Source organism: Marmota flaviventris, chromosome 11, assembly GCF_047511675.1.
Source record: "Marmota flaviventris isolate mMarFla1 chromosome 11, mMarFla1.hap1, whole genome shotgun sequence".
NCBI lineage: Eukaryota > Metazoa > Chordata > Mammalia > Rodentia > Sciuridae > Marmota > Marmota flaviventris.
The window spans coordinates 34819410-34831543 of record NC_092508.1 but is presented as its reverse complement, the minus strand read 5'-3'; the positions used below and the strand labels follow the sequence as shown (position 1 = coordinate 34831543).

Genomic DNA, 12134 nt, shown 5'->3' with positions numbered 1-12134 from the left:
CAGGAGTCTGAGGCAGGAGGATTGCAAGTTCAAGGCCAGCCTGTGCAACTTAGAGAGACCCTGTCTCAAAATAAAAAATAAATAGGGCTGGAGATATAGCTCAGTGGAAGAGAATCCCTGGATTTAATCCCTAGTATCAGAAAAAAAGAAGGAAAGAAGGAAGGGAGAGAGGGAGAGAGGGAGGGAGGGAGGAAGGAAGAAAGGAGGTAAGTGAGTGAGGGGGGAGGGGGGAGGGAGGGGTCAGACTTTCCTGGTTTGGTCAGTTGAACTTGATACCAATGCCAAGAGTAACTTACTCAATCCCAACAACTGTGTAGCCACTCAGGCTCCAGGCTCTTCTTCCACACAGCTTTAATGAGTGATTCTAGAGTAAATTAACTGAGATAATAGTGAGTTTTGTGGTTACCTGGTCTTGTTAATATTTTCAAAAACCATTCAAGGTAGGTACTAGATAGGGTGATATCATCCAAACCACAGCACTTTGGAGAACATGACATAAATGCAAAGACAATGAGTATAAATGGGGATTGATCCGGGCAAAGCAGACTGTGTGGCCATCTAGTGCTGGGGTCTTCATGTCACAGATGAAGTCAATAATGCCTGAAGAATAAAAGTCACTTGAATGCTGAGAAGCAGCAGAGCTATTCAATCCCAGGGACATACAGCATCAACGTGCACATTTCTTTACACACTGCATTGAATTCTTGGGTTCACTTTCTTGGACAGTGGTTTCCATAGATTTACTAAATATTTGGGAAATTGTAAATAAAATGTTGACACATGGAACAAAGGAAGAACTTTTTTGGCTGAACCAGGTGGGTGGGATTTGCATTTTGTCTGGCCACCCTCTGACCTACTCTTTCACCCCATGAAAGGTGGCCCCAAGGTTCTATCTCAGCAGCATTTCCATAACGTACAACAGGCCCTGACCCTTTTCCAGATTGGAGATGTACCACAAGGGAGATACCTGAGGGAGGCAGAGATTACGGAGACTGGTGTAGGAAGTACTGTGTTTGGAAGTCCTCACATTCCAATCCTCTGTTGCTCTTCTTTTGCAACCTATAGAATGCCTGACAGACCTTCATGGGATGCCTGGAACCCATCATCAGCCAGAGTTATAATGGCACCTGGAAAGGGTGGGTGAATACCAGGTGTGGCCAAAGCCACACAGCTCCTGGGGGTCACTTGGCTAAAGCACCGTTCAGTACAGAGCAGGTCTTCCCAATTGTCAAGGAGCAGACAGATTACCTGGGCACCTTGTTAAAATGCAGATTCTGCTCAGTGGGTCTTGGATAGGCCTCAGAGTCTGCATTTCTATCAAGTTCCCAGGTAACTCCTGTGCTGCTTGACCATGCTTTAAGCAGCAAGAGAGTAAAGGACAAATATAGATCAATAATGTACCTTGCAACCAGATCCTATTGGACAGAAATATCTGGTTTACCTGGAGAAGTAGATCAGAGGCACTAAAAGTCATTCTTATTTGAATGTAACTTCATATGTAGCTGGTTATTAACCAAGGAAAGTAGAGCCTATGCCATCCAGTTCACTTTTAGAAAGTTGCAGGAAAAGAAAATAGCAATGCAGTTAAGGGGGGCTCTTGCAGGAGAAGCTGTTATATTGGATCAAGTCTTGAAAAGCATCTTTGGTGAAGGCTACAGATACTTGTCACTTTCCACATAGTCATTTCAAGCACTCTTGGGGAAAACTGGCTAAGTATTATCTGGATGGTAGTTTTTGTTCTCTAAGAATGAAACATGCTCCAGAAAGTGAAGGAGCAGAGGTTCTGCAAAGCCTCTTAATTAGTGCTGTTGGAAAGTGACTTTGAAGTTCCATGAGAAAACCTCATGATGCAGCAATGGATGGAACAGGCTTGAGTGACTGGATCACGTGATCTATCAAAGTTTTCACTTGGGTTCTCTGAAACTTAAATATATATATGTGCATATATATGCCATGGCCATAGCTCCACCCTCAGCCATTCCCCAGGGATGGCAACAGGAAGACATGGAGATCCTTTGACAGACTTTGCTTGGCAGTCCTGAATTTGAACTTCCACCACAGACATCTACCTTAATCATTTTTCCTTTTTTTTCCTTTAAAAGGATCCACCAAAGCAGTGACTTGCCCTCCTCAGGGGAAGTCAGACCAGGCAGTCATACTTCTTGAGCATATGTCAGAACCTGCTTGGGAAATATGCTTGTTGTTCATTCAGCAAAATAATATCCCAATAATAAGGAAGAGTATGACAGTCAAAAAATGGCTGTTTTCTCATGCTTTGCTTCTTTTGTCCAGTTATTTACTTTTCCTTTAAAAATATTGCTCTTCTGCTGTCAGTGAAGCTTTTTGTCAAAGCATTAGTCTCTCTGCCACTGGATATTTTACGTAAGAGATATCTAATGCTGCCCTGAAATTAGTTTCTTTTAGAACATAAAAGGATCTTTGGAAAGTGGTACTCGGTTGTTTACATTTTTTATTTTGTCTATTCTTGTTTATTTTACTTCATTTTCATTGAAAGGTTTTCACTAGGAAAAAAAAATGTTTATCGTGACAGGAATGTAGGTAATATTGAGATGAGTCCCCAAATTTCCTACATACAATGCCTTATTATATATAAATCAGTCACAAGTTCCCACCTGCCATGTTAATAGTCCTGTGCATAGGGTAGACAGCTCAGAATAGAAAGATTTTTGTAAAATTTGAAGTGCCAGCCAGCATGGATTTAGCATTTATGCTTTTCAGTCCTAGTATTTAATAAGACATTATTAAATGCTAATTTTTAATAAGACATATTTTTCTTGCATTACAATTCTTCATACACATTTGTACCACAATTCAAGCTGATCGCATGGAGCAAATAAGGAACATGTTGAGTAGGGCTGCTAGTATTTCCCCTGCCAGGGAACAGGGTGGTTCCAAAGCAGAAAGCAGGGAGTTGAAGTTGAAGGTTCCCACCTAGAGAAGATGGGAAAATTCAGGAGAGGGAGTTAGGACAGCTCACTCCAGTGCTGTTGGAATTCATTCCGCTTTCTCCTTTTCTTCATGTTGACTCTCTTCATTCTACTGCAGAAAATATCAAAGTCAATAGAACCAAGACTCCAATAGCAATTTCCCAAAATATTGAATCCAAAAGTAAAATCATGAGAAAGCATTAAAATCCATATTTTTGACAACTCCTCTCACTAACTCAAAAATGCTCATTTCCATGCTTTATTCTTTGGATGAATATTTTTTTCCCTTTTTATTTTTTTAAAATTTTTCATACATTTGACTCAATTGGGTTATGAACTCCCATTTTTACCCCAAATACAAATTGCAGAATCACATCGGTTACACACTCACATTTTTACATAATGGCATATTAGTGACTGTTGTATTCTGCTACCTTTCCCCTACTATCCCCCCTCCCCTTCCCTCCCATCATCCCTCTCTACCTCATCTGCTGTTGTTCAATTCTCTACCTTGTTTCCCCCCCCTTTCCCCTCACATCCTCTTCTATGTAATTTTGTGTAACATTGAGGGTCTCCTACCATTTCCATATGCTTTCCCTTCTCTCTCCCTTTCTCTCCCCCCACTCGTCTTTGTTTAATGTTAATCTTTTCCTCATGCTCTTCCTCCCTGTTCTGTTCTTAGTTGCTCTCTTTATATCAAAGAAGACATCTGGCATTTGTTTTTTAAGGATTGGCTAGCTTCGCTTAGCATAATCTGCTCTAATGCCATCCATTTCCCTGCAAATTCTATGATTTTGTCATTTTTTATTGCTGCGTAGTACTCCATTGTGTATAGATGCCACATTTTTTTATCCATTCATCTATTGAAGGGCATCTAGGTTGGTTCCACAGTCTAGCTATTGTGAATTGTGCCGCTATGATCATTGATGTGGCAATTGGATGATTATTTATTGAGTGCTTTTTATGTGCTAGACGTTGTTCTTGCTGGAGAAACAGCAGTAAGCCAAGAATCCAGCCCACATGTTTTGCTTCCCTCCACTTGCAGTTATTTTGCATTGCCACCTCATTTCCCATCCTTTCCTCCTCTTCCTTCCAAGATACACCTTTTAACTGTCTTTCAGTCCTGTCCTCTCCTGTCTCCCCTGAAACCGCCCCATCAATCATCCCCTCCCTCTGCATCTTTCCCTTAGTTCATTAACATCCTTTTATCAATATGCTCAATTTGCCCTAACCTATTTTTCAAAATTAAAGAACAACAAAGAACAGAAGCCTGCTCTCACCCATGCTATACCCACCCTTGCGCTGAGCTATAGTTTCATTTTTGTCTTTCGGCTTCCTCTCCCCACCTCACTTTGCAAGGTGAATCTGACTTGGGCACTCAGCACCCTGATTTCTTAATCCATCCCAAATGGCTGCCTCTCCACAGTACTCTACCGCATTGCTCTTGTTAAAGAAGTAAAATGATCTCCACTAAGCTCTTTCTTATTATGTAAGCAGTTAAACCTATTGTATATGTAGTATAGTTAATTCACAGGGCGCCAAATGGATTTCATTTCTGATTAGCTGGGATAAAGACTGCCTGCAGGACTCTTGCCAAGCATTTTGGAGCCAGATCTGAGACATACAGAAAGAATCATGAGGTAGATAGTGATGTTTGTGTTGGGTGAATGAGTGTCAAGGGAGAGAGTTGGGAGGCAGCTGGGGACAGGGTTTTACTTATATTATCTCATTTAATTTTCCTCAAACCCTGCAAGGGGAAGATTCTCGACCTTTTTCATAACTGAGGAAACTGAGACTCAAATAGGTCATGTGGTTCCCTGAAGTCATGCAGCTGGCAGGAAGCAAAGCCTGGACCCATGTGTCTGACCCAAATGTGCTTGCCTTTTTCATTCCACCACCCTTCTAACTGCTTTCAAAATAGAGGTGGTGCACTCAAGAGAAGCAGCAGAACTTGACAATCAGGATTATTGCTCCTAGTTAACTTTTTTTTTCCCCATGTCCTCATTACACTGTGTAACCCTTCTTTTTGTGGCCAATGGAAGTTAATGATCTTTTACCAAAATACAGAAATAATAATAACTAATAATAAAGTGATAATACTAAGAGCTAACTGCGATAAATAGGACATTTATCAAGCTCTTTTAATATGCCAGACATCATCTAACTACCCCTAATTATGTCTCAAAATTCTACAAGGAGACATTATGACTTTCCCACTTTATTTAATTGTTTTTTATTCTTGTTGTTTTCATTGATTCTTTTTAGTTTTATATATATGAAACATTAAGATACATTTTGACATAATCACAAAAGCATGGAATAAGAAGCAAGGAACCTGAGTCTTAGTGCAGCCAAATACTTGCCTGAGGTCCACAGATAAAAAGAAGAAAGCCAGGATTCTGAGTGGGAGAGCCAAGCCCCTCTAAGGGACCCAACACCTTCATCATTGCACCGAGCTCCCTCTTTCCAGTGACTAAACAGTAGACAATATTTTAAACTAGCCTAAGCTCTTATACTTAGCATAATTTCAAACTAGTTTAATTTTCTAAGCTTTACGCAGCTATCAAATCAAATATCCAAACTTTATGCCTGGATTATATTACTGTCATTCTCATTAGAAATACATACACAGAACTATAATTCCATGCTCTTCTCTTAACTTTTACTGAGATATAAAAACTTGGTTTATTTAAAGAGTCCCAGAATTTTTTTTTTTATAAAATGCATATTTCAATTTACTTATTTGACAATGTCCATTTAAATTTCTGCATTATAATAGGGAGCCTACATCATGGGAACAAATTTTTACTCCTCACACTTCAGATAGAGCCCTAATATCCAGAGTATACAAAGAACTCAAAAAATTAAACAATAAGAAAACAAATAACCCAATCAACAAATGGGCCAAAGACCTAAACAGACACTTCTCAGAGGAGGACATACAATCAATCAACAAGTACATGAAAAAATGCTCACCATCTCTAGCAGTCAGAGAAATGCAAATCAAAACCACCCTAAGATACCATCTCACTCCAGTAAGATTGGCAGCCATTATGAAGTCAAACAACAACAAGTGCTGGAGAGGATGTGGGGAAAAGGGTACACTTGCACATTGCTGGTGGGACTGCAAACTGGTGCGGCCAATCTGGAAAGCAGTATGGAGATTCCTGGGAAAGCTGGGAATGGAACCACCATTTGACCCAGCTATTGCCCTTCTTGGACTATTCCCTGAAGACCTTAAAAGAGCGTGCTACAGGGACACTGCTACATCGATGTTCATAGCAGCACAATTCACAATTGCTAGACTGTGGAACCAACCCATATGCCCTTCAATAGATGAATGGATAAAAAAAATGTGGCATTTATACACCATGGAGTATTACGCAGCACTAAAAAATGACAAAATCATAGAATTTGCAGGGAAATGGATGGCACTAGAGCAGATTATGCTTAGTGAAGCTAGCCAATCCCTAAAAAACAAATACCAAATGTCTTCTTTGATATAATGAGAGCAACTAAGAACAGAGCAAGGAGGAAGAGCAGGAAGAAAAGATTAACATTAAACAGATACATGAGGTGGGAGGGAAAGGGAGAGAAAAGGGAAATTGCATGGTAATGGAGGGAGACCCTCATTGTTATACAAAATTACATATAAGAGGTTGTGAGGGGAATGGGAAAATAAACAAGGAGAGAAATGAATTACAGTGGATGGGGTAGAGAGAGAAGATGGGAGGGGAGGGAGGGGGGATAGTAGAGGATAGGAAAGGTAGCAGAATACAACAGTTACTAATAGGGCATTATGTAAAAATGTGGATGTGTAACCGATGTGATTCTGCAATCTGTATTTGGGGTAAAATTGGGAGTTCATAACCAACTTGAATCTAATGTATGAAATATGATATGTCAAGAGCTTTATAATGTTTTGAACAACCAATAAAAAAAATAAATTGAAAAAAAAAAGAGAAAAGAAAACCATGGGAATTTACACTTGAATAAACATGAAAAATTCCTAAATACAATATTAGTGGGAATGGTATTTTGAGTGAGCAGGACTCACAAGATGTCCTCAGAAAAGTAACTTTTCTCCCCTCTGTGCTAGGATTTCTCCTGAAATATACAGCAAGTTCTGTGACTTTAAAAATTATAACTATTAACACATATTAATTGTGAAAATTAGTGTGTTTCATTGTGACATTTCATATGTGTATATAATGGTATATAATGTGATTTTATAGCCATTTTTACATAATAAAAACTCTTCATGTCAAAAAAAATTTAAAAAAATAAATTTCTGCATTATAAATTACTTTTTAGAGAGCCAAGCTATGAAAAATTTCTTTTCCTAGTGATCTGCTATTCTTTATATTTTGTTGTTTAATAAATATTAAGTACTTTCTTTTTATTTCTTTGCCTTGGCCACCAGGAAGCTTGAAGTTAATTTTATGCTTAATTTAGTTTTATTATGCATAAATCCTTAGTCTTTTATGATTCACTCTATTTCATTTCTTGGTTCTCATCGGTTACTCTTATTTTAATGTCTTGATTTTTGCATCTGTATCTGTTGGGAATCATTTTGTAAACAGGCTCATTTGAGGCTCCTTATAAGTGAAACTAAATTAAATGTTTGTATTTAAATGAATCTCTCATGAGTTAAATTTCTCAGCAGATGAAAAAGACCCTTTACACAGCAAGTGACCATGCATTTGAATACAATTACTTGGCCAGTTCATTTCCTTTTCTCAAGAATAATTGATCACCAAAATTTTAACTCCTTTTTAGATTTTGAAGCAACCACAAATTTATTTTTAAAAAGTTGGAAGCACAATACAGAGAATTTTATTTCTGCGGAATCATTTGAGAATGAATTGCCCTATTGCCCCTGAGCACATTAGTGCTTAGTATCACTCAATACACAATATAACCATAAAAATCCATGGTATGTTACGAATGTCTAACCATCAGACCCTATGTGTGACTTGCCAGTTGTCCCAGTCAAGTCTTATATAGCAAAAAGATCCAACACAGAATCTTACTTTGCATTTAATTGTCCTGTCTCTGAGGTATATTTCAGTTGGGATCAGGTCTTCCATCTCTCCTAGACATCTACAACTTGGACTACAACTTGTGAAGATCATGGCCAGGTATCTTGTGAATGTCTCCTAATTTCAGTTTGTCTGATGTCTCTTCATGATTAAATCAAGGTTATGCATTTCTGTCAGCACATTACAAAAGTGACTTCATGCTCCTTTCATTGCATCCAATTGGGTGACACATGATTACAGTGTGTCCCACCTGATTAAGATGGTGTCTACTAGGCTTCCCTGCTGAAAGGATGTTTCTCTCCTTTTGTAATTAATACCTATTGCATGGAGAGACACTTTGGAACTATGTAAATATGTGTCTCTCATAAAACTTCCTATTTATTTAGAATAGTATGGACTCATGGTTTCCTATATTATTCAGTGAGTGATAATTTATTTACTTACTTTTTTTGGTGCAGATGATTGAACTCAGGGCCTTGTGTATTCTAGGCAAATGCTGTATTACTGGTCCACATCCCCAGCTCACATTATTCATTTACTATTATTTACTATCATTTATTTTTATGCTTGAGTCATCACAATGGATGACTCCAGGACTAGGACAGGAAAAGTAAAAGGTGAGCCTAGAATAGTGAATTGTGCCCTACAAGGAAGAATCCTGAGAAGGACAAGGACATGTCAAAAGGATACAGAATGGGTACAGGGGGCTCCAACTGGCCAAACTGATCAGGAATTTTTGCTTTTTGTTTAAAAGACCAATTCTCTTGTAGAGCAGTCATTTTTATTACTCTTCTCTGGACACTCTTTTGCTGCACTTCTCCAAACTTACACACTTGTAAAGCCCTCCAGCAGGAGTCCCAAGATACCACCAGCAGGAGACTGCTTCCTGATCTTTGCTTCTTCCAGTCCTCTCGTGAACTCACAGCATCCTATTTCTCAAATTCACTCTACTCTGCTGTTGATCTATGGCCTGTTTTGCTTTTTCTCTGAAATTCAACTGAGATGTGAAGCCAGGATATCAGCAAAAAGCCCTTCCTACTTTTACACTGTCCCTAGTTGCAGAAGAAAAATCATAACAACTGCAGAGGGAACAGATGACCCAGAGTCTCCATGGCCAACACATTCTCTCCATGACAGGTCTACACAAGAAGTCAACTCAGAACCAGAAGTTTTCCTAAGGGCACAGAATTCAGAAGGGCGATTTGATGAGCTGGCTCTTCAATGCAATATTCCAGCTAGGCTCACATCCATCTCCTACCAACCACACTGGAAAATACCTGAGTTTCACAGGAGTTCCCTGTGCATGTAACACTGGCCTCTGTTTCTTTCTGACTCTCAACCTCATAAGGCTTTCCAAATTTTTCTTCTGATTAATAGGTTAACATAGATATGAATCTCATAATTAATGTTTTAATGTATTAATCAGAACTCCTCTTCTGATTAATATGTTAACAGAAATACCTGTCTGACAGGTATACAAATAGTGTGCAACTTTTTAATCATATAGGTCAAAACTAATTTCTCTACAAGAAAAATGATAAAAGAGGACTTGTCGTACTCAGAAAATATAATCTGTACTATCCACATATAACACTAATATCATAGAATATATACAATTCATACAAATATAATAACATTGTAGAATGAATGAATAATGTGGGTTGGAAGAAGAGGAGTTGGAGTGTCTGGGAAGAAAGAAGGCATTAAGAAGGGAAACAGGAAAGAAGGGAGGAAAAAAAGAAGGAAGTTCATGGAGAGTTTATGGGAAAAAAAGATGTCTCACTCATTAGCTGATCAAATTGGAAATAAGAAGTCAATTCCTCAAAACTATTGTCCAAGTGATCCCGGCTTGCAATTTAAAAGAAAAAAAATCACCAAAGTGTTTATGACTAGTGGAAATTTTGACTAGGAGAAGAAAATGAAAGAAAACACTTCAAAATTGAGAGCAATTTTAAAATCACGTAGGAAGGTGAAACTCACATCGAAGGGAAATTTTGGTGATGTACAGTATAAAGATGTTGCTAAAAAGAGAGTCCCTCTAATCAAATGACAGCATCATTTAATTATGAACCTTTCAGCTCCACATCTGCACAACATGGCTTGTCAAGCAAAATGCCACTTGTATCACAAGTGTGTGTGGGTCTGGGGTCTCAAAGTACCACAGCAAGAAGTGGAAGAGGAGCGATCACTGTCATCTAAGTGCTGGATCTCATGAAATGTGTCATCTGAGTTTATTTAGCCTTACTTCCGACAAATGCATACTCAGTGCCACTGTACCTTACCACTAACCAAAAAGATTGTGTAAAAAAGAAAACTATTCTGGATTTTCCTTCTTTTCCAAGTTGCAAACGTTTTAAATGTTTTGGGAGTATTTTAAAAATATGGATATATCATGGAGTAGATGCTTCAAAATTTTACTCTTGCTTAAAGTTAAAAGTCGAGCCTCTTGTTGAAATCCTGCATGTGAGGTGGACCATATGCCTCACAGTAGGATCCTGTCTCTTGTTGTCTGCTCTAGGCACTTGGTGAATCCTCAAGAAGCACCGTACTCTTGTTTGTGATGTAGGTTAACTCTGAAGACGGTCTGATTTCTCTCATTTTCATTTCTTAGAGAAAGCTCCACTGCTAATCCCTTGTTCTGACTACAGAGTGTATTTTGTCTTGTCGGGGCTATGAAGTTCACATAGACTGGGAGAAGGGAGAAATTGACATTTATCCTTATTTTGTTTGTGGAGCTGCCTGTTCTGAGATTAAAATTGACTGTCTTACAGGTGCTCACAAGGCAAGTGGCAGATACCTTATCACTCCGTGGTAAATTTTTAATGAAAGTGCTGAGACTGACCTTTTGTGCCCATTGCCTAGCAAATATTTAATAAATAACAATTTGGGTGCCAGCAAGTATATAGAAAAAAAAATGAGTACTCTCATCCAGTGTTGGTCCCAATTTATTCAAATGGGTTAGCCTTTCTTGAAAGATACATCAAACATCCTCACACTGTGTGTATAATCTGAGTCAGTAATACTACTATTAGGCATTCTTCCTGACTCATCCTCAGATGGGGAAAGTGGTACCAAGGTGGTCAGGGAAAGCAAGAAACCAGGAAGATAAGTCTTACCTACAGAAAAAGGCAGACGAGGTAACAATTGTGGGTTTTATACAAAGAAAGCAGCAGGACTGGCAAACTGTGTCTGGGCAACACAGGTGGTACCACTCAGAAGGGCCACAGCAAGTGATTCTAAGAGATGAAGCTGGGGAGCTAGTCAGGCCATGGCCATGTGCCAACCCACTGACACTTCCAGTGTCTTTCAGGAATCGGATCCAACCAAGGGTTTTTAGCAGGGGGAAAAAAAATGTCATGGTTAAATCTGGAATTTAGATAGGTCAGTCTGGTGACTGGGTAGATGAAAACAAATGACTAGCACAGAACCAGAAGGCAGGGAGGCTTCTGCAATGACCTAAACAAAAGAGGATGAGGGCCTGAATCAGAAGCAATAGGAATGAGAAGAAGGGGGTAGATCTAAGACATATGGCATGGAAGGTGGATGGCACTTGGTGATGGAATGTTGAGGAAGGGAAAAGGAAAAAGCAATGGCCAACCTTAGGTGATTGGATCCCTGTTTCATTCAGTTTTCTTTTTCTCAGAGTCTAGCCCAGAGCCTGGCACATAATAGGTGCTCAATCAGTGGTCATTGAGTTGTGAATTTTTAAGTTTTATTTGTAGAATAATAATATTATATTATTATTTTAATTTTATATCAAAAAATTTGTTTTGTACACCACTAGTGTTTGTATACCCCTTTGCAATTAGTAAAGATCTTTCTGGGAAATTAGTTAGTTAATTCCATAACAACTCCATGAGCTAGGTATTATTATTGATATTTTCATTTTACAGATGAGAAATCTGAGACTCAGATTAAGATTTTTTTTTTTTTTTTTTTTTTTTGGTGGTGCTGGGAATTGAACCCAGGAACTTGTGTATGCTAGGCAGGTACTCTACCAACTGAGCCATATCCCCAGCCCTAAGATTAAGAAATCTGATCAAAGTTTCAGTGACTAAATAGCATTGTGAAAATTCAAAAATCAGAATTTCTGACTCTTTTTTTTTTTTGGGGGGGGGGGGGGGTTGGATACCAGTAATTGAAC

At 38.6% G+C, this 12134-nt stretch overlaps 1 pseudogene; it reads left to right on the top strand.

Annotated features, from left to right (window-relative positions):
• Nucleotides 1–12134, top strand: part of LOC114083739 (aldehyde oxidase 3-like) — an 87849-nt pseudogene that overhangs the window by 55224 nt on the left and 20491 nt on the right.